The sequence below is a fragment of the Giraffa tippelskirchi genome, chromosome 13 (genome assembly GCF_054371585.1).
Source record: "Giraffa tippelskirchi isolate mGirTip1 chromosome 13, T2T-mGirTip1v1.2.pri, whole genome shotgun sequence".
Taxonomy (NCBI): domain Eukaryota; kingdom Metazoa; phylum Chordata; class Mammalia; order Artiodactyla; family Giraffidae; genus Giraffa; species Giraffa tippelskirchi.
Genome location: NC_137287.1, coordinates 67,417,158 through 67,440,838, shown reverse-complemented (window position 1 = coordinate 67,440,838; position 23,681 = coordinate 67,417,158). Strand labels below are relative to the sequence as shown.

The following is a 23,681-nucleotide window of genomic DNA, read 5'->3' as shown; positions in this document are numbered from 1 at the left end:
TTAAAGACCAGGACTAGCCCCATCACTCACTCTGCACCTAGACAGTGGAGCTCTGGAGAATAACTCCTGGGGTGTCTGTGATAGCACCATGTGGCAGCATCTACCATGCTGGCAGCCACTTTGTGGACATCGGGCAACCTACTCACGTGGTGGTTCAGCCTGCTGGTCCTCAGCTGGCACACTGGTCCTCATATGCTGGAGGTTTGGCAACTGTGGTCAAGTGGGCAATGGGGAGCAGGAGTAAAATCAGACATAAAACAAAAATCAAGAAACAGAAAGCTGAATCTGTGCAAACTGAGTGCAGAGCAAACCACAGAGACAAGCTGGGCTGGGGGGCTTACAAGAGTCAGAGGTGGGGACTGAGGAGTGAGTCAACACCAGACAACTCTCCCCACCCAGGTCTGGAGAACCCAAAGGTCACTACAGAGCTGAAGGTCAAAGACAAATTAGTAATCAGGGACACAGAAACACTTTGATTTGGGCAAATCCTGATTCAAATATGGGCTTCCCTGGTGGCTCAGACTGTAAAGAAACTGCCTGCAATGCAGGAGACCCGGATTTGATCCCCAGCTTGGGAAGATCCCCTGGAGAAGGGAATGGCAACCCACACTAGTATTCTTGCCTGGAAAATTCCATGGACAGAGGAGCCTGACGGGCTATAGTCCACAGAGTCCCAAAGAGTTGGACCTGACTGAGTGACTAACGCTACACTGACTCGAATATGAAACCTTTTATACTCTTTTTTTTTTGGGCTACACCTTGAGGCATGCGGGATCTTAGTTTTCCAGTCAGGAATAGAACCCATGACCCCTGCATTGGGAGCTCAGAGTCTTAACAATTGGACCACCAAGGAAGTCCCATAAAACCTTTTATAATCTTCCTACTGTTGGGAGAAGGTGAAATACTTGCTACAGTTTAGCAATCTGAGTTACCAAGCAGATCTTGACATCTAACCAATCATTTTGATGGAGTCATTCATTCAACTAATACTGCTGTGGACTGAATGCTGTATCTCAGCTAAAATTCATATGTTGAAACCTAATCCCCATTGTGATGGTATTTGAAGGTGAGGTCTTTAGGAAATGATTAGGTCATGAGGGTGGAGCCCTCATGGATGGGATTAGTGCCTTTAGAGAGCCCAGAAAGCTTCCTCACCCCTTCCTCTGAATTAGGTTACAGTGAGAACCTGTAAGTGGGCTCTCAGCAGACACCAAATCTGGCAACACCTTGATTTTGGACTTGCCAGCTTCCAAAAGTGTAAGAAACAAACTCCTGTTGTTTATAAGTCACCAAGAATATGGTATTTGTGATAGCAGCCTGAGCATATCAGGACACTAACTGAGCACCTATCACGTGGCAGGGACCCTGCCTGGTGCTGCAGATAGAGAATAAGAAAAACAAGCTGCTGACATACATTATGTCAGTACTTGGATGTTACCTTGGAAAAAGTAATTCACCATTTTCAAACAGTTGGAGCATATTTAAATTGTTCATTTAGCAACTGAGGTGCCGCATTTATAGAAAATCTAAGTTGTACCAGGTATTACTGTTGGAAAATGATTCAGTCAATAGGATGTCCTACTGGCAACCTGGATAGAAGGGGGAGCACCACATGAAATTTTCATTCCAGTCCCCTTCTCTGTGACTCAGGGTTCTGTCAGTACATGAACTGGAATTTCCTAAAAAATTAGCTTGTCAAATAACACAACTTAGAGAAATCTCTCCAGATTTTGATATAATTTGGCCTCCCTCATTCTGGTCCACTGTGATGGTTGTGTATCAGTGATGGTGATGGTCTGAGACTCACCTTAGGAGTCAATGAGAATCAATAGCATTACCAGTGCTTCTATGTACATCTGGATATTTTAGAGAAGTGATACTCTAATCACCAAGTTTTCAAGGTTAGGTGAAATCCTCCCTTTGTGACTTTTCAAGAGATCAGATACCCTTTCTTCCAGGGCATTTGCCTCATGCGTGCCCAGTTGTGTCCAACTCTTGGCGACCCCAAGGGCTGTAGCCCACCAGGCCCCTCTGTCCATGGGATTTCCCAGACAAGAACGCTGGAGTGGGTTGCGATTTCCTCCTCCAAGGGATCTTCCAGACCCAGGCATCGAACCCTCATCTCTTATATCTCCTGCATTAGCAGGTGGATTCTTTACCACTGAGCCACCTGGCTTCCTTGGTGCTACCATAGTTGAAAATTTACACTTATGTGCATGGTTATTTAATGTCTCTATCGATGTATGAGTCATGAGGGTAGATACCACGGCTGTTTTCTCTCACGATCTTATCCCCTGAATCTAATGTAGTGCCTGGAACAATGTGAGTCCTCCGCAGAGACCTGTGAAAGTGTGAAGGGTTGGGTGGGGTAGGGGCAGAGTGAGGAGGGACAGGAAACCGGAGAGAGGCGGGGAAGTCTGTTCTGAAGCTGCAGGGCAGTGCATGTTTCCCAGCTGGAGAGGTTTGTTTTGTGTCACTGAATTAAGCTGAAACTGTTCCTCTGAGCTCTCTGCCCAGAAAGGTTCCCAGGGAGATTCGGCCAGGAGAAATTTGCACTGGATTTGGAAGCAGAAGGGAAGTGGCAGGACATGCTGAAGGTCAGGATAGGACAGCAGGGGCCCTGCAACGCCTGCCCACGACCTGCTGGCTCACCAGTCGTTGTGGAGCAGCCCCTGGCTGGCAGGCTCTACAGCTCCCACTGAGCTCCAGCAGCTCCTGCCTCATTCCTGAGACCTCTGGTACCAGCTCCTCTGCAGGCCTCCTGGGACTCAAGGTTTCATTCAGTGAGAGAAAATGCAGATTCCAGAACCCTGTGGATTCCAGTCAGTCCCCACTCTGCTCCATTTGCCTCCAGACTTTCTTCCCTACTGCCATTCCTGCCCACCTCACGGACAGCCATCATCTAATTCCTATCGTAAATCCTTTCTCCCAAATCACTCTCAGTGCTGACTGCTTCCCCGAGAGCCCCAGTCACACCATCAGAGCAGTTTGAGTCTCTTTCTTTTGGGGGCAGTTGCTCCTATAAATTAAGTGCTTTCATGACTGATATTTATAATCATCCATAGCATTAGCTACCAATTACTGTGTGCCCGGCTGAAAAACCCACCCTCTACCACGCAGCTGAGGCAAGGATTGGAGCCTGGATCTGTCAGCCTCTAATGCCTGTATTCTTTCTGTCACGCCTTTTGTATTAGTAAGGCTTTATTTTTAAATTGGACATTTGTCACGCTTGAATTTCATCCATGAGCCATAGTAAGCTGATGTTTTTTTTGAGCAAAAAAACAAAACAAAGTGTAGGGCTGTGCTTAGTAAATAGGGCTGCCCTGAGACACCAGGTGCTGTCTCTTCAGCACTAAGAGGATCAATATGCTATTTGTGTGTGATTTTTAAGTGTGAGATGTCATGAATGGGGGACCTGAGGAAGTTTGACTTTCCAGAAGTGAATTCGGGGAATCCTTCGAGGGCCATGGGGCACTTACATCCATCACAGTGTTTCTCACAGTGCAGGGCACGCTCTGCTCACCACCACTTTCTTGGGAATGGCAGTTCTGTCAACTTCATGTTGCCTCTCCCACACCTACCACTGCACCTGGCAAACGAACAAATAAATGCCTGTTCTTCAACAGATGGGTTGTGAGCAGGTCTCCTTTATTCCACCCAGCATATCATTCCACCAGCGTACTCTTTTCTTTCTCTCATCACTGTTCTATCAGCCTCTTGGAATATTTTGATATATTTTTAGCCTGGCAATTCTTACTTCCCCATTAGGTCGATCAAATGGTGATATGCTTAGCACTTAGGGCCAGATTTGGGAAGTCTGTATGACAAAGAAATGAGCTGCATCTGTCCTAGCTGACTCATAACACGTCTGCCATGAGCCAAACCCCAAATTACATGAAATGATGTAATCGGAGTTAATTTTCAAATATATTTTACTTCCCATAAAAGACTCTCATGACAGACACTCCTTCTTATAGGTGGAAATCTACGTAACTTCAAAATACCCTCAAAATTAAAGGGAAACTTTTGTACAGTCAAATGACAAATGGTATTGCGAGATTTCACTCTTCTTCCAGTCTGCAGGGATGGGCCTGGGAAAGAATGCCGTGTGTCAGTCAGCAATCTGTTTCCAAAGTGACACATGGTTTTTTTGACAGGCTCTGTCATCTGGCTACTGGTGACAGGTTTTTTTTTAAGGAAGTTAAACTGTGACTTTCCATGCTTGCTGGTCGTTTGGAATTTGACAGTGAATTTGCTCATTTATTTTCCATATAAAACATTTATCCAGTCTTTATGAACCATGGACTTTGCTTCTATTGGACCAGCCCCTTTGGGGGATTAACAAACTAACAGTGATTTTTGGTAGATCCTTTCCACCTGCCAGGGTCTTGCTGTTTTCAGGGAGCTTGACATATCATATATCTATTCAGCCCTTTTCACCTTTGTGATTGCTCAAAAACAGTAAGTGGTGTCCCTACATTCAGCAAATATTTTTTAGGAACCAGAAAGAATACAAAAGCAGTGGAGGAGAGAGGGCCTGCCATGGTCATGAAGGGGAAAATAGTTCAGGAGGAGCATGTGGTGAAAGCCTGAGTGATCCAGGAGGGCTCCCTGGAGGAGGTGGGTCAGGTTTCTTTGAGCCCTGGGAAGCTGCAAGGTTTTAGAGACCAGTAGGGACTGATGACCAGAGGCCTAGAGCAATACATTTACTACAATTTTAAATTAAAGACTGATGGCTTAGTAAGGAAACAGGCAACAACAGAGTGGAATAATATGATCTAAAAATAGATCCACAGCCACAGAGACAGGAAAGGCCATCAAGTGACTTTAGTTGACACTTGCCTTGACTTCCCCAATTTCAACCATCTTACCTTTATTTCACTCTCAGTATTCTTTAGAAGGAGAATTTGTCAGAGACCTAAAGGGATTCCAGGTTCAAACCTGGATTTAGGCCAAGTGGGGTCAACCCTGGCTCCACTGCTACCAGCTTGAGACAGATAAGCCATGTAAGGCTCAGCTCTCTGAGCCAGCTCTCTGGTATTTAAAATGAGGGTCATAACACCTACCTGGACAGATTGTTCAGAATACTTAATAAAATTGCATTTTATTTAATAATAAAATTGCAGCCACAATGGCATGGTTTGATTCCTCTAGTACAGGAAGTACAGAGTGCCAAGTGTTTCTTTCAGTGAGGGTGTGCAACAGGCATGTATGTACTAAATGTTTACTGAATGAGTGACTGAACTCCTGAAACAAAGGTCCTTGCATTCCATTAAAAGCTACTAACAGTTAGATCAATGTGCCATTCACTTTCATATTCCAGTGACACTTGAGCTTGTTTTAAAGAACACCTATGACAGAAAATGCTCTTATCTAATACTTGACCTCAGAGAAGTAAATAGTTCTGGTCTTCTACCCAAATTGCCAAGCACGGCTGATGAACATGAGAATCTAGAATGCAACAACCATATTGAAATAAGTATTTGGCTGCCAAATTCAAACCTGAAGAATTATGTTACTCCCTTTCTCCTCCCATTGAGTTTCTTTTATGTATTAAATTTATTACAATGTTGTTTCTGTTTTCTGTTTTGGTTTTTTGGTTGAGAGGCATATGGATCTTACCTCCCTGACCAGGGATCAAACCCACACCCCCTGCATTGGAAAATGGTCTTTCACAGGGAAGCCCCTCTCATAGGGTTTTTCTGGGTCTTTACAATAAATGGCTACCTCTCTCTTCACATAGGAAGAAGATTAGGTGACTTTTTTAAAAAATATATAACCAGTTCATTGGTTTAAAGTAAATTGGCTTTCTTTAAAAGGAAGATGTACCATCCACCAGAGGACACAGTTTCCAACTCTTATGTCTCAAAGAAGGGCTTTGTAAACTGCTTTGACAGGCGAATGTTGAGATTTTTAAAGAGACATTTCAAGCCTCAGGTATACAGTCAGCTCATGGACACATTTCAAGAAGAAAAATACCTGTAGTGGTGTCAAAACTGCAAAAGGAAAGCCAAAGGATAAATAGATAATAGAGTGCAGCATATCAGAATGAGAGGGCGTGGGGTCAGGAACACTGACAGTGAACCCGTCTCAGTACAGATTCCTTGGTATTTGGACACCACCTGGATCAAATTAACTTCATGGTCCAAGGATATCCTGTTTTCTGAAGCTACTGTGCTTTGAACAATTTTGTAGCATCTGTTGGAAGTAAAATATAACCTGTACCAACTCACTTGAAATTTTTTTTTAACTCTGCCTCAGCAAGCCCTTCAGATGTTCTAAGAGTAGGTAACCCATTGTTGGGGTCGGAGCTTTGATGACAGCCGATGGTCTCCAAGAGAAATGAGAGGGCCCTGCTTCTGGCCACTTTTCCGGAAAGGAAGAGTGGCTGTGCAAATGTTAATGGTGGCCATGAAGTCAATGGCCAGCACTGCCTGACCGGCCACCAAGTGCAGGCACCGCTCTAGAAACGTTTTATTTCCTGACTTCTTTTTATACTTAGATTTGTTCCCTGCATATTTGCAGCAAAAAAACAAAAAGCAAACAAACAAAAAACGTTTCACGATGTCCACAGATACAGATTCTCCTACATTAAAAAGAAAGAAGAGAGGGATTATAATTCATTCCTGGTGCTGGCCCTGGCTACAACCCAGTTGTTAGTGTTACTCTTCAGGACTCTGGAGAAGTGAGAATAACCCAGGGGTGAACCTTTACAAAACAGGGGATTTGTGTGCGGTGGGGGCGGGGAGAAAGGGGGAATTTGGCAGGGGAGAGTAACACCTTCTAGTCAGGCCACTTCTCATGGGTGTGCACTTGGGCCCTGGTAACTACCTGTGACCAGATTTGTAAAAAAAAAAAGAAAGAAAGAAAGAAAGAAAACAAAAATAAAAAATCTCTATGAATGAGTCCTAAAAGATTCAGTGTTGGGGGAGGGGAGAGAGGTTGCTTGCTAAAATGCACATATTTAAGGCATATAAGCAGAGATCATATTAAATTAGGGAAAATAACTCTGATATACATGGTATTTCCACCTCAGAAAGCCTTTATGATTAGGGGAGAACAGTCATGTGTAGTCCCCAGAGGCTGTCTGACTACCTAGTAAGATACAAAAAATTTTTCTTTTCCATTTCGGGAAAGTACAGGGAGAGGGAAGTGAGGACTCAATCTGAGTTAACACTATCTACTCTTTCAGATTGCTCATGTTGATCCAATGAAATATTGTTTCTGTTCTTTGCTTTAAAATGTTTTTAGAACTAAAAAACATAAAAATCAGAGACGTCTATGCTGGTTTCTATTAAAATAAATATGTTTATTATTTTTAAAGAAAAATACAGAGGCCGCCACATAAGCTTACTTGTTACATGATTCTGTTTAAGAGCTTCTGATTTCAGGGACAGAAAATGCAGAAGTATGTTTCATTCGCCCCCGAAGCTTGAGCTTAACCTATTAGAGTTGAGGAAGAGCACCCCTAATTAACTGCAAATGATCAACTTCAATTAGTTTTGATAAATAATACTGTGTAATCAAATCACCACTGAGTCATCTGGCAGTGCTTTAAAATTGATCATTTAAATCATGGAATTATTCTCTTTAAATGTAGTCTACAAAAAAAAAAATCACAAAATCAGCCACAGGCTTGGACAATATTTTAATCACCTCTGAAAGACAAGCATTATTATAGATAAAATAAAAAAGATCATTCAAGTTCATTTAAAAAATTGACCCCTGTAAATAAATGGGCAAAGTATATTAGCCACAATTTACATGTAAGAGGAAAGACAAATTAGCAAATGTTTCAAAAATATTTCTGCCTGCATTTTGTAATCAAATAAATACACATTAAAACAACCCCACAGTCTGACTTTACACCTACCCGGGAGCATCTTTTTAAAGTAATTAACAACATCCAAGGTTAACAAGGAGAAGGTGGGGGTGGTTCTCTTCTTTGCTGGAAGGATTATACACTCCCGCAACCCCTTCAGAGAGCAATATGACTGGGCCTAGGAAGAGCCATAAGGATTCTTTTCTTCCCTGGAAACTGATCAATAAAAGACTACAGATAGACGCAGGGCAGCCTGATTGTCACAGAGCGACTGAGCGCCCATTGGAGGAGGGTGTCCTAAGCTGACTCTGAATCCTAGCTCAGCCCCTCCCCGTGTCTGCCACCTCCACTCAGTGCCTCAGATTCCAAGTCTGTGGAAGAAGACTGATAAAACCTATCTTCCGAGGTTTCTGTAAGCCTGAAGCAAAATCATGTAAACTTTTTTTTAAAGGATCATAGATTTTATTTATTTATTTGTTGGCCATGTTGTGAGGGATTCAGGATCTTAGTTTCCAGTCCAGGACTCAAACTCATGCCCCTTGCTGTGGAAGTCCTAACCACTGGACTGCCAGGGAAGTCCCTCATGTTTGTTTTTAAAGTGCATATTTTCTTGGTATGAAGTCTATAGAAATCATGAGATGTTTATAAAATAATATATTAAATAATATATAAAATAATGTTTACTCTTATTGAAATTCTTCACGTGAATGCAGTGTTCAAAAATAAAACAGATGTATAAGGGTAGGGTTATAGTTAACGAAACATGATTTTAATGTTGTCATGTTTCTATTTATAAAATTAAACTGTGTACTACAATCAGGGCACACACGAGAACAATTCTACACTTTGGCATATACTTAGAGCTTCCCTGGTGGCTTAGACAGTAATCTGCCTGCAATGCGGGAGACCCAGGTTAGAACCCCTGGGTCAGGAAGATCCCCTGGAGAAGGGAATGGCAAACCACTTCAGTATTCTTGCCTGGAAAATCCCATGGACAGAGGAGCCTGGTGGGTTACCATCCATGGGGTCGCAGAGTTGGATGTGACTGAATGACTTAACACTTTCACTTCACTTTCATTTTAGCATATTAAACCAACCAATGTACTTTGTAGAGAAGAAAAAATACTAAATCACTTTCCTAACCAGTCATTTACATCTACTTGGATCAAAATAGTTCCACTTTAAGAGAATTCTGTATTTCTATTAAACTAGGACTTCAGAAGTTGATTCACTCTGGCATAGATACAGATAAGATTATTCAGAAGAAGCAAAGAGAAAATCTTAAGAGGTACTCTGACTAAATATAGAGACATAGGAAAAATTTTGGAGTTACAAATTCTTAGGAGTTATTAGTAACTTCTTGGTCTAATTAGTCTTTTTAAAATTTTATTATACTAATAACCAAAAGCACAAGAATATGATATCATATGCTTTTTGGCAAATAAATATTCTGAGAATATTATTAGTTAATTAACCAGTCCCCCTGGATTTCAGCTTATTGATCTGTAAAAAGGAGCTGGTCATATCCATACATCATGATTATCTGGAAAATAAATAAAACAACGTATGTAAAGAATGTAGCACCATGTCTGGCACTCAGAAAACAGCTTTTCCTTATCTTCTCCAATCCTACCTATTCATTTTTTCTGAGAAAAGATATCATGCCCTAACTCTATGTGAGAATAAATGAAATAACATGCCCCCAAAAAGTGCTCTGAAAAATAAAGCACTCTAAAAACACAGAATACTATTACTAAAAAAAAAAAAAAGTCTGTAGGATTAGGGAACATGCACATGTCTAAAAATATTTTGAACTACAGCACAGCATTTAAGAATCACTGAAACAATAGCTTGAGAGTCAAATAATTCTCTCTGAAAATCTTTCATTGGCATTGATAAAAAGCTGTGTGTATATTAATCTAAGCATTCCTTTTCATTCTCTTTTTATTGTTTTCAACACATTATTTTACTTTTGGTTTTATTCTGTTCACATCTTATTTCTCTGCTTTATTACATTGATTTCAGTTAGCTTTATCCCTGCTGCCGCTCTCATTTCCTCTGATTTAAGAGAAAGATAAATAAGAAGGCAGTGCTATGACAAGCCAGACTGAAGCTTGAGGCAAAAGGAAATGTCAGTCATTCTGTTTTTATTGAAAAATTTTATCATTTGTTCATTGTGGATTTTTTTGTGTTGATGTTGATTTTTTTTTTTAAATATTGCATTAAAATGTTTATCTTGACCACTGAGTTATTTCGCATCTCCTGAAATTCTGTGCACAAGGCACATAGCTCATTCATCTTGCCCTCATCCCAGGCCTGCAAAAATGGCAGAGGGAGGTCAGAATCCTAGAAGTTGTCCAAATAGAATAGACGCAGTAGCCAAGTGCATATACACAGGGAACCTCACTTGATTCTTCTACTCAGGAAGAAATCTGCATGTGGACCATTCCACTTTCTGTCTTGCCAAAGACAGGAAGAAAGAGCAAAAGAGAAAAAAGATGTCTGAAATTTTTAAAAAACACACAGCCCTTTCTAGAGAAATCCACTCTGATGTCCTAAATTCAGTCTCTTGGCTGAATTTAGGATTTGGATTTGCTAGGACAGAAGAAGAGGCAAAAAAGCATCTTTGTGCCATGCTGAGGGTTAGCCCATGGGTGGAAGGGTCTCTAAACTCCGATTTGCTAGGAGAGGATGAGAAAATTTAGGGGAAATGCATTGAAATGTGAACAAATAGTACAAGGTGTCATGAAGGGAAAACCCTGGAAAAAAGTGTCTGGGTAAGACTGCCTCCTTTTGATTGTGAAGCTGCCAGGCATGTTTCCATTTTTCTCCTTCTGAGGGCACAAGAGGGCACAGTGAGTCACTGGGTTCTATCTGGGGCAGCTGGCCCAGCCTGGGATCCTTCTAACAAGGGAGCCAGCCTTCCACTCCGTATTTAGAGATAAGGCCCCAAGTGCCAAGAGGAAATACCTAAAATGAGAGACTGTGTGTGAATATGCTTTGTAGACTAAATACACGCAATTGTGTAAAAGGCACTGTCATCACTGACTCAAGGCGCCGTGGATGCTGGATGGCTGGTAACATGTATTTTCTTTGAACACTTTGGCTCAGCTGGATTCAGAGTCATTTGGGGCATAGGTTACAAGAGGAATGAATGGCAACAAATCATCGCATTTAACCACTTGCCACCTTCCTCAGCCTGTGGCTCAGCCACAGGAATCTCAGCTCCAAGGGTGAAGGGGTAGGGAGGAAAGAGAAAGAAAACTTAAAATGCATTCCTGCTAAGAGAGTGAAGAATTATCTTTCCAAATGAAGCCACTTGGCATTACTGACCACAGCTTCGGTGAAACCAGCTAAACCTGTCTGATTGATGACTCGGCAATAATTCACAGATTCACAGATTTAGTCAGATCCCGACTCTGAACTTTTACAAGCACTGTTACAGAACAACTCTGTGCCTCAGTTTTCTCACCTGTAAAGTGGGTAGAGCCATAGTCATGACCGTAGGGTTGTTGTGGAGGTGAAATGAGTCAGTACATGTTAAGTGCTTAACACAGTTGCCAGGTAATTTGACTCACTGCTTTGGTGAACAGCAGCTGAGTTGTAATTTTCATAAGCAGTTTGACAAACATCTTCAAATGCTTGTTAACTTCAGCCCTATCCATCAAAGACTGCCATTTGCTTTCTTCCAATACACCTTCCTACCTCATGCCAGTATTTTTCATGCCATTGGACTGAGGACATGAGGAATCCTAAGTAGCAAATCCGAAAATCCAAGCAAAAAAGAGAAAGACTCAATTTTTTTAGATCCCAGTCTCATTTTCTTGAAACCTAATCAGGTGAGAGGTGTAGATCAGATTGGCTGTTCAGAACTGGGAATGGGGTTGTGCCCAGGTATTTAAAACTCAAGAGACATTAAGGTCTGAGGTTGTCGAATGTCTAATGCTATTAAACATCACACCCTGCAGCTTCTGAGGAGAAAAAAAAGTCCCAGTCCTTGGCCTGCACTGATGAACAAGGCCAGCTGCTGGGTCCAGTGTCCACAGAGTCAGGCAAGTGTGGAGGGGAGGGAAGAGGAGAAAAAGGGGGACCTATCACCACCTGGGCAAAACCCCCTGTCTTTGTAAAAAGAGGCTTCTTCTTACTTGGGGAATGTCCTGTGGAAAGGCCTGGCTCCCCCTTGTCTTTGGCACTGTTGCCTGGACTGCACCCTGGTTCTTGTCAGGAGCCCACTAGTCTCTCTACCTCTAAGATGGTGTGTTTGCCAAACAGAAGTAAAAGTGAAAGTGAAAGTCAGTCATATCCGACTCTTTCCAACCCCATGGACTGTACAGTCCGTGGAATTCTCCAGGCCAGAATACTGGAGTGGGTAGCCATTCCACTCTCCAGAGGATCTTCCCAACCCAGGAATCGAACCCAGATCTCCCGCATTGCAGGCGGATTCTTTATCAGCTGAGCCACCAGGGAAGCCCAAGAATATACTGATATATTGAAGCCAAATTGTGTTTGCCAAACAGAGAGGAGATGCAGTTCCAATTCCAGGATGAAATACTGATTAGAGTTCACAGTGTCTATTGCTGACTTCAAAGTGACAGGTCTGGTATCAAGAGCCCAAGGTCAGACTCACAAGAACCCAATTCTCTCCACGCGGCCATGGCCTAAGTGCTTAACCTCTCTGGGCTTCAGTCTCTTCATCTGTGAATGCAAATAACAAGGAGTTGTTACAAGGAAGTGGTAAGAACAATATTGGCTCTAAAGTCCTACAAAGAGGAAGGTGTTACATTGTGATTCCTGTCAAAGCTCCAGGGGTTGAGAGAGGATCACGCCACAGAGCTCTTGTCTGGTCCAGTCTGGCGCCTCGACGTGGCTCAGCTGGTGGTGACAGACCCAGCAGCGTTCTGGGCCCTACTGTAGCGTTGCATCACCCCAGGAGGAACCGGGTTAGGCTGAGCCAGCACAATTCAAAAACTGCTTCCAGACTTGTACTGCCAGAGAGGACTTAGAGTTGTGGGTAGGGTTTCAGAGAGACAAGTTGGTACATGACTTTGATCTTTAGCAAGCTACAAAGTTTAACACAAAATACAAAAAGGGCAGATGGGGGGGGGGGGCGGGTAGGGGAGCAGGGGTGAGAGAGAAGAGAGATTCCATTAGCAAAGAACAATGTCCCAACAACCAGCTAAGCCTGGTGAAACCCTTCTTGGTGGAGATGAAAGAGTTTTCAAGACAATCAGAGAAATATTGCTACTATCAGATTTCCAGATGCTTCCTGGGCTCTAGGGACAGGAGGCCCTTAACAGCTGCCCACCTGCCACCACTGCCTGTCTCCACCCACCATGACAGAAAGAAGAGTTCAACAGAATGACTGTTACTCCTTGCAACCTCTAGGCCTGATTCTAAACAGGGAACTCAAGCCAAACTTCTCTTTAGAGAAGGCCAACTGCATGCTGTCTTCATAGAGCTCTGTCTTTTTTAACTCGACACTGGCTGGGTGCAGGAATAATAATAAAAATCCATGCCAGTCCAGATGCCCACTGCTGCCCCCTCTCTTTGTCTGGCAGCTCAGTGCCCTCAACATTACCTCCTCCCCCAGGCTCACTCTCCCAAATAGGTGACCTGGGTGCCAGCTGGTGAAAGCAGAGAGGGGAAAATGCAAAACCACAGTGTTAATGGTGGTAGCACTGATGCCTTGCCCTGACCACGGAAACTGGACCCTCCCCAACTCTGAGCCTCAGTTAACTACTTGATGTAGACTCTGGAGCTCATGTTCCTGCTACAGGAAACTGATTGGGTCAGCAAAAAACCCAATCTTGCCTCTGAAGTGACTTGGAGAAACTGCCTACTCTTCAAACAGACTTAGCACGCACAAGCATCCGACCTCTTTCTTACTTTTTTTTTTTTATCATTGCAGTGGACAGGAAACTTGGTGACAACCACAGGTCACCCTAATCTAATCGACACTTCCGGTTGAAAAGTGAGCGTCTTTTAACTGGGCCTCCTGGATGGGTTTGCATTTTTAATTAAAATAAAATGGGTACTAGCTTAACTGTTGAGGTTGTTTTACCTAAATCCTTATTTTGCATTTTGAACTTTCCTCTTGATGCAATTTAAATACGAATGAACCGAGTAAATGACCATTAATTCATAAACTCGCTAGGAAATGGACAGCACCTCTCTGTCATGGGCAGCTCTTTGCTGGCACACAACTATTCGAATAAGCGGCAATGAGAAGACAAGAAATAACGAGGCAGCTCGTCTTGGCCTTCGATGATGCCTTAGAAACCTGAATGAGTGATTAGAACGACGCGCCAATGGCCAGGCCTCCTCGAGCCTCCGACGGACCAGGCCTCCTCGCGACAGGGTGTCGGGCCTCCACCGCTTTTCCAAGAGGAGCGCGGTAGAGCTCCTCTGGCGTCCCGGGCGCTTGGGTTCCGCAGGGCCTTCCCCGGCTGATGGTTCCCGCCTCTGGGGAGTGAAGAGGCCTTCTTTCGGCTCTACCAGCCCTGGGGACACTCGGCGGAGGCACGAGCCTGAGTGTAGGGCTGCCCCGTCGAAGCCCCGCGGGCCGGGAAGCGGGAGCTCTCACCCCGGGCCTTTTTCTGGCGACTCCCAGGGCCCGGTCATCAGCGAGCCCGCCGTCTGTAGGCCTGAGCAATGGGCGCAGCCAGCGAGGGGCTGGACTTCGCGGGCTTCGCGCAGAAACCCCAGTTCTCAGCATCCGGGGTGCTCTGGGAGTGTGCACGGCACAGGGCACCAGTCCACGTACTCACCCCAACCTCCGACCCTGGGGAGCGCTCGCTGAACCACGGAGCAGCAGCTCTCCAGCAGGCCGGTGCCGCTTCACCGCGCGCGCGGCTCCTTAGGGATACAGGGAGGAGCGCAGCGGACTGGCGGGGCACCGGGTGGCCGGGACTACGATCGGGAGCGCCCAGGACGCTGGGACTGCTCTCCCGGGCGCCGCGGGGCCGAGCCCTTCCGCAGCCCGCAGGTCTCCCCCAGGACCGGGGCTGGGGCCTCCACAGGTGCCTTCGGGTCAGACCCGGAGCGGCTGCCCCCAGTTCTTTCAATCCCTCACACTATTGCTTAAGTAGCAGGAGGTCGGGGGGGTGGTGAGGGGGGATAGAGGCCAAGCCCCCTGGTAGCAGGAAAACAAATAGGGCGCACTAGGCGGCCGGGGATGAGGCGAGCGAAGGGCCGTCAGCTCAAATCTCTCCAGGGGTGATTTTAACACGCCGAGAGGCGCAGCATATGGTTTACATGTTGGGCGGAGGATACAAAGAACGACTTTGCGCCGATGGAGTCTCCTGACACCAAAACCTAGCATTGCCGACTTCGTGGGGCCTGAGTGGCAGGAGGCTGGATTTTTGGTTGAGTTGCAATTAAAGGGAGATAATTATGCCCCGGCTGTTCAGCTTATTAATATTTATAGCCTGGAGCCACAAGACCTTCGCTCCCTGGAGGCGGATTTTTCAACCCCAGGCACGGAGCCCGGATGTCTCCGCCGACAGGGGCTTCGCCAGTGACCCCAGGAGGAGAAAGTGCGGTGTGTAAAACAGAGCTCGTCCGCTTTCTGCGTTTCTCCTAATTAAGTAAACCGTGAAAGTTGAGCCTGGGTGTGGATGCGCCCCGCGAGTACCGCTGCCGGTGCTTCCCGAAGCGGCCCGGGCCAGCACCTCGCAACGCCTCCGGTCCAGCCCTAGACCCGGTGCCCGGCGCATAGAGTTTCAGAAGCCCAGTTATTGTTTCTATTAATTAATTACACAAACAATACCTTCCTGCAATAAGCCTTCTAGCCACTGGGACAGCCAGGGAACATGTTCCAATAACTAGGACTCAGGGTAAATGTCTTTTATGCTCCCTCCCTCCTCTTAGAGAGCCTGAGGGGCGAGTAGTAGTAGTCAACGCCGCTTGGCTTTGGGATGGTTCTGAAAAATGCCCACGTCGGGCTTCTGTCTGCATCTGCGGGTCGCCGCGCTGCGTTCCTCCTCCTGGCGTGATCCTAGGGCGTCGGCGAAGCGAAAGGGGCTCTCTGCGCCCTGCGTCGCACCCCGGGCCTGAGCGACGAGACGGAGTGGCGACGAAGCAAGGGCTGTGGGGCTGAACCAGCAGGGGCCTCTACCCCGGGGCGTCCGGCTCGGCCAGCAGGCTGAAGCGTTTGCAAAGAGTCCTTCGCGCAGCGTCTGATTTCTGCTTTCCTCGCAAGGCTGACGGGGACCAGGAGGATGCGCTTCTATCCGCCGGATAGGGGGTTGGGGGGGAGGGGCGGCGTCCGCGTGGCCCATTCTCAGGTAATAAACGCTTGGTTCCGCCGCGGCCCCGCCGCGTTCCCATGGCAACGCAGCGCCTCGCAGCTGCCCCGGAGTCCCGGCTGCAGGAGGCTGCGCTGCAAATGGAGCTCTTCGCTGTGGCCGCCGCGGCAGCCAGCCTCTTCCTGCTCCTGGTATTCCTCGTCTTCGTCTCGGTCTACGTCGGCTCTGGGCCTCTCCACCAGCCTCTGTCCCAGAACTGTTAAATGCAAAAAGAAATCTGTCGTTGCAAGGGGTGCTCCTAATGGAGCTGCCCACCACAAAGGAAGGTACCTGCTACCTTCTACGGGTACCGAAGCGGTCCTCGCGTCTGCACCCCGGCCCAGATGTCGCGACACAAGACACGGCTTCACAGTTCATCGGCCCTGAGGGCTGGTTAGCACCGACATCAATCAATGAGGAAGACTCATTGGGTATTAAAAGGGTGATCAACAGGCTCTTATTATAATGATAATGGATTGTAGCATAAAGACATATTTATCAGAGACGTGGATAGCATTGTAAGCGAGTTTTCTTCACACACCATCTCTCTACACACACACACTGACACCTGAGAAGAAAACGTTTTTGGCAGGCATGAAATGAATTTTTCTATTTACCCACATAAAGACTGTAACTCTTGAGTGGTGGAGTTAAACAGGACGGAACAGTGGCACTACATAATTTACAATGAGGAATCTGCTACTTCAAAAATAAAAGCTATACTGGTTCTTCAGTCCACTGCCGTTTGTATGTGTACAATCTTTTCAATGGGTTTTAGCCCAGTTAAAAAACAATAATGGTAATGATGATAATCTTCAGTTTTATTATGGGAAAGTAAATATGATAGAAGGGTAATCTGTTCAATGCTAATGTCCAGTGAATAAATACACTTGCTGTTTGTGGCTAATTACACTTACTGCTTGAAATAATGTTTACCAATGTTATTTTTGTTTTCTTGACATTCCAGCAGGGTCTTGGGTGACTGCCATATTATCCATTCTCTACCTCTTCTTATCCTGCTTTTTTCTATTTTTAAAATAAGTTAAAAATTTTTTAGAATAGTTTAGGCTTGTAGAAAAGTGGCAGCGTTTTCCTGTTCCCAGTCCCAGTTTCCCCTATTGTTAACATCTTGCATTAATAAGGTACTTTTGTCACAACTAATGAACCAAAACTACTATATTGTTATAAACTAAACTACCTACTTCATTTGGATATCATTCAAATTTTTCTTTTTCTGTTCTTAGATCCCATCCATGATATCACATTACATTTAATTCTCATGTCTCCTTAGGCAGTGGCAGGTTGTCAGACTGTCCTTGTTTTTGATGACCTTGAGAGTTTGAGGATCTGTTTAAATTGTGGTATAATTTACAGATAGTGAAATGCAGAGACTCCAAGTTATAGTGTTATGAATTTTGATAACTGCATATACCTCATATAATCCACATTTGCATAGAAAACATCAGTCTTATATTTGAAATGTCACAAAAAAAATGGTTTCGATGTATTTGTATAGCTTCTCCCACAAAGATACACAATTTACTAAAAATTTCCCCAAATATTTCAATTGCAACTTAATATTTAAAATTTTTCAGTTCCAAAGGATATTAAAGAGCTATTAACCTACTGTTATCTTAATGAGCTGTTGATCTCTTAGTTCAATAATCTTAATTGATGCTACTCATCGTTCTTTATTCTAGAACATTTTCTTCTCTGTGGAGAGTAGTCTAGCCGTGCTCCTTAAGAAACCAGACAGATTGGGGGATGAGTCAATCTGAGGACACTTGCAGGGATGGCTTAGTAATTTTAAAAAGCAGAGTCTTCATTTTTAAGTTCTTAATACTGAAGTGATGGTTAATGCACTCATTCATGCACAGCTCTTGGAACTGTTTTTAAGTACATTTCAGCAATTTTGTCATACCTCACTGATTCTCCTAATTATATAAAAAAAATGCTTCACACTTCCTTAAGTCCTTAAGAATTTGACACATGGTATAACCCTCAAACATATATTTTAAGTGATATGAAGTAACTTAGAACTGGGAAAGGAAAGGAAAGTCTTATACCCTTGTGAACATGGACACTATAACCCAGAATGTGTAACAGGTGAGTTCACAGATGAGTGAAGCACTCAATCACAGGCATACCTCATTTCATTGCACTTTGCTTTATTGCATTCCACAGATTGCAATTTTTTTCTTTTTTAACAAATCGAAGGTTTGTGGCAACCCTGTATTGAACAAGTCTATCTGTGCCATTTTTCCAAAAGCCTTTGCTCACTTCATGTCTCTGTGTCATATTTTGGTAATTCTCACAATATTTCAAACTTTTTCATGATTATATTTGTTATGATGATATGTGAGCCATAATTTTTGATGTTTTACTACTGTGACCTACTAAAGGCTCAGATGATGGTTAGCATTTTTTAGCAATAAAGTACTTTTAACTAGGTGTGTATGTTTTTTAAACATAATGCTATTATACACTTAACAGATTACAGTATAGTATAAACATAACTTTCATATGCACTGGGAAAATGAAAATGTGTATGACTCACTGGATCACATTATTAGCTCTATAACAGTGGTACAGAAACGAACCTGCAATATCTCTGAGGTACACCTGCAATAGAATCTTATTTCCTCTCATTTCTGTGGTATTTCATGCTAGCAGGTTCAGTGGATCATATTTTTTATGGCTAGTAATACAGAGGAATAGACATCAGAGAATACGTAAAATTTAAAGGCCATGTTTCTCCTCATTACTATTCACTAGTCATGCAGGACTATTTTTAAGAACCCCAGTAGGGTTGGAGCCCTGACCACATTTAGTTGAAGGTGGTCATGTCAGACGATGCTTCTGTCAGTAATTCCAGAAGCTGCCTTTCAGAAGAAATTTTTGGATATTATAGCTTTTAGAGTCAGGCCATTTTGTTTCAACACAATTCGGGCCCCATATTATCTTTCCCAGTCTACAAGTAAAAACCAAGCCAACAAGGGCAGAAGACTGTTCAAAAGGTATGGGTAGCGGTAAGCAGATGACAAAAGAAGATGCAAAGATATGTGTAACTAGCATGAGTATATTTTCCACCCATTCTAAAGAAAAAAATCTCAGTTCCTATCCAAACCAAGTAATATCAACAAATAACCTCCAGAAAGATAATTCTAGGGAGGAAGAGAATGAATTTTTTTGGAGAAGTAATGCCCTTTTAATGAAGCCTACCTTTATGTATAGCTAAGAAAAGACAATGTTAAACAAGCTAGCATCTGTGATATTTGATTATTTGTCTGAATTTGGATAAGTTGTGACTATCAGAAAGGATGTCAGAAACAGTCTGTGTTTTTCTACATGCTTACAAATTGTATTTCAGCAGCTGTCACTCATGGCTTAGTGTTTGGCTGAGCAGAACCACGGAATCCTGTGTGCACTGGGTCAGGCAGCAGTGACTAACAAATGTGGCCTCTGAGATTAGACAGCCAGGTCTACATCTAGTGCCACCATTGACCTGCAGGTGACCTTAAGCACGTCACTTAACTGTGCCCTCAACTGTAAAGTGGGATATTAATATCAACTTGATAAAATTGTTGTGAGGGTTAACATGAACATGAGTGTTATGAACATAACACTCAGAATAGGAAGCACATAGGAATCATTTAATAAGTGATAAATATTATCATTAATTTTACTGTTATTAATTTTTGAATAGCTGCCACAGCCAGGTAATATACTGCAATTTTCAGTAGTGTAAAAATCAGATATGTTAGTGCATGAAGCCTGAAGATCGAATCCCTAGGTTTGAGCCTGTTTGAGCTATTGTAATTAACAAGCTCTTATTTCTGGCCTATAATATTGATTGTCCTAAATGCTGTTGATTTTGCTGTGTTCTTTTTCATTATCACAAAAGAGATACAAATGAAAAGGAAATATAACTCCTGGCATGCCTTCCTCAAGCCCCAAGTGGCTAAGCTGTGTGATCACACAGCAATCCTGACATGATTCCCCCAGGAACACTGAAGACAGGGCACCTGCAAAGTCTCCTCCATTTTCTCAACAGTTTAATGAGTAATGACCATGTGTCAGGCTCTGTTCAGAGCTGACTTCATAAACAGATACAGTCCCCACCCTCAAGAAGCTTACAGTTCACTGGGGCAAGATACGAAAGTAAACATGCAATTAGCAGACAGGATGAGTGCTATGATAGAGGGAGCACAAGCAGAGAGTGCGCTTACCTGAGCCCAGACAGAGGGGCACAGGGAGGAAGGCCCAGAGAAGATACCTAATGTGGGTGTTGAGGAAAAACGTCACATTGATCCAGGTAAGTAATAAGGAACGCTGAGCTGAGAAGGATGGAGAGAAGGGTTGAGGCTCCAGAGGAAGAAGAGACAAAGCCTGGCCATCAGTTAGATATGGGGAGTGAGGGAGAGCAGAGGGGAAAGGAAGACCCCAGGTTTCCATCTGGGAGACTGGATGGATGGTAGAGCTGTTGATCGAGGAGAGAGAACAGGTTTAAGGAGGAAGATGTCTTGTCTGATCTCAGGTACAAAAGCTTGAGGTGTCCAGGAGACATGAACTTGGAGATGTCCAGTCTACAGATGGATACCTGGGCAATATCTGAGTTAGAAGCATGATGGAAGCCTGATTTCCAGGTGTTCTAGAGTGTCCTATATGATCATCCCTATAATCTTAACCCTCTTAGGTCAGGGAAATCTCCTGTAAAAAGTAGACTTACGGTTTTTATCTATAGGAAAAGAGCATTCACTCTGTAGAACATCACTTTATAACTAAATTGAACACATGTTCCAATCCTAAAACAAAGTACGTGCAGAATTATAGTCAGTTCCCTCATTTAGCATAGGATGTTTATTATAAAATGTCTCAAGGAGTTTTAAGAATTGTGAAAATGGATTACAGTGAACACATTTCCCTCCTGCCAGTTTCTTTGCTTATTCTAGAACACTAAGAGCCAAAGTACGAAGTTTTAATACCTGTGAACAAAGAAATCACTCCTACTGACTCAGATGGCCTGATTAGGGTGGGTGTTGAGGGAGAGAGGAACCCATAGCCTAGAACAGAGATGATGTGACATGGGAGGTGAGAGCCTGGGCATCAGAGTGGGAGGGGAAAGCTGAGTCCTGGCAGGCTTTACTATTTCCTAGCAGGCAAGGTCATACCTCCAAGCCTCAGTTTCTTCCTCTAAATATTGGATCCATTAGTGCTTTTCTTACTTATTATGAAGATTCAACCAGGTAATCCATGTCATAGCCTTAGCACAAATACCTGCAACATAGAATGTCTCAATAAATTTAGCTATTTATTATGGATGACCCACTTAACTGTCTTGGGGCCACATTTTATTTAGAATAAGTTGGTATCTCTTGGGTTATTTACTTCTCAAATTCTGGTTTCTTCCAACAGGCCATCTTAGGATTTGCTGTTTATTGTTCATAGAATTGTGCCTGCATTTAAAATAAGTGAAACTAGAAGGAATGGCCTTACTGATTTCAGGGACTTTACTTTTACAACAATAAAAACAGATATAAAGTTTTAGGCATCATTTCTTAGGTAAATTGAAATCATGCTCCACATTTCTCCTGAGCTCTCATGGCAACAGCAACAAAAGGCTTTTTCCCTGTCAGATGAAGACCATGCTTTCTGACTTTTGGTTTAGTTGACTTTTCCATCCACTCTCTAACCATCTCTGAAAAAGGCCTGAAGGTTGAACTCTGCAGCCTGGAAAGTGAAGCCAGTGCTTGTGTCAGTGACTTGCTGCGGCACTGGGAGCTTTGGTTAAACACAAGTATAAACGCTGCTTCTCTGAGCTCTGAAACTGACACACTACAACTCTGCTTCAAAAGAAAGCACAATTAACAATTTTGTTAAAGTTGGCATTTGGCAATAAGGATATATGGCCAACGTTCCTGCCAGCTCACGCCTAGGAGGGAAGACGTCTGGGAACAAGGCCAGTGAGAGGCTGGGCCTGGTGGGAGGACTACCACTCTGCATCGGAGGCCAGGACCTTTCCAGTGTGAGAAGAGCTCAGGAGAGCGCCCGGGGTGCAGGGTCCAGGAGGAGTGTGGTTCTCAAGTTCAAGCATTCTGTCCTCAAACTCTTTGGCAGCAATGCATCATGCAGGGTCTGTGGGGGTGCAGCAGACAAGCTTCCCCTCCTTCTCACACGAGACTGACACTGTGTTTTCTGCAGCTCCCAACTTTTCTTGTAAACTCAGTATACAAATCTTGTGTTGCCTAGTTATTGTCCTTCAGTTAAAAAAGAACTCCAGAGTAAACTGAGGGGTGTCAGGTTAGGAAGTAAAGGGTGCCGGAATCTGGTATAACATCCATGACTATTTTTGAGGCAGAAGAGTAAATATATAATAGATAAATATTTGTTGAACACTGAATCACTGCCTAGATACATGTCTGTTATTTCCTAAGCATGATAATGTATGAAGACGCATTTATTATCCCATTTTTGACAGGTCAAAGTGAGTCACATCAAATTAAGCAAAGAAGTCACCCTGGGCTAGAATTTCAGATCCTTTAATAATGAGTTGTGTACACACACACACACACCACTCAGTATCAAGAATACCATTTACATGCCAGTCAAAACTACAGTGAGGTACCACCTCACACCAGTCAGAATACCAATCATGAAAAAGTTTACAAATGACAAATGCTGAAAGCATGTGGAGAAAAGAGAATTCTCCTATGCTGCTGATGGGAATGTAAATTGGTCCAGTCAGTACGGAAAAAACTAAAAATGGAATTGTCATATAATCCTGCAATCCAACTCCTGGGTATATATTCAGAAAACTATCATTCAAAGAGACACATCCACCCACCCCTATGTTCACAGCAGCACTACTCACAATAGCCAAAAAAATGGAAACAGCCTAAATGTCCATCAACAGATGAATGGATAAAGAAGATGTGGTTTATACTCAAAATATACAATGGAATACTATTTAGTCATTGAAAAGAATGAAATTATGCCATTTGCAGCAATACAGATGCAACTAGAGATTATCATACTAAGTGAAGTAAGTCAGAAAGAGACAAATGCCATATGATATCACTTATATGTAGAATCTAGAATACGACACAAATGAACCTATCTATGAAACAAAAATAGACTCACAAACATAGAGACAGACTTGTGGTTGCCAAGGGGGAGAGGGTTGGGGAAGGATGGAGTGGGAAGTTGGGGTTAGCAGATGTAAGCTATTATATATGGAATGGATAAACCACAAAGTCCTACTGTATAGCATAGAGAATTATATCCAGTATCTTATGATAAAACATAATAGAAAAGAACATTAGAAAAAACTACATATGGGTATAACTGAAATCACTTTGTTGTACAGCAGAAATCAACACATTGTAAATCAACTATACTTCAATAAAGTAAATTGAAAAAATAAATGTAAAAAGAATATCATTTGTAGGATCTTTCTTGACAAAAATGCGGAAACTACGTGATGGGTATCATATATACGAAATGTTAAATTGCTTCCTGGTTTTATATTAAGCAAAAAGAGTAGAGCAAATTACCAGACTTCTTATTTTTCACAC

At 43.3% G+C, this 23,681-nt stretch overlaps 1 protein-coding gene and 1 long non-coding RNA gene across 2 annotated transcripts in view; one reads left to right on the top strand and one right to left on the bottom strand.

Annotated features, from left to right (window-relative positions):
* SPAG6 (sperm associated antigen 6) overlaps nt 1-23,681 on the bottom strand; it is a 152,080-nt gene that overhangs the window by 17,553 nt on the left and 110,846 nt on the right. The gene's annotated exons all lie outside the window — the stretch shown is intronic.
* On the top strand, nt 20,286-23,531 carry LOC145531671 (uncharacterized). Its single transcript, XR_014072649.1, has 2 exons — nt 20,286-20,422; nt 21,523-23,531. It is a non-coding gene; the product is annotated as an uncharacterized LOC145531671 (long non-coding RNA).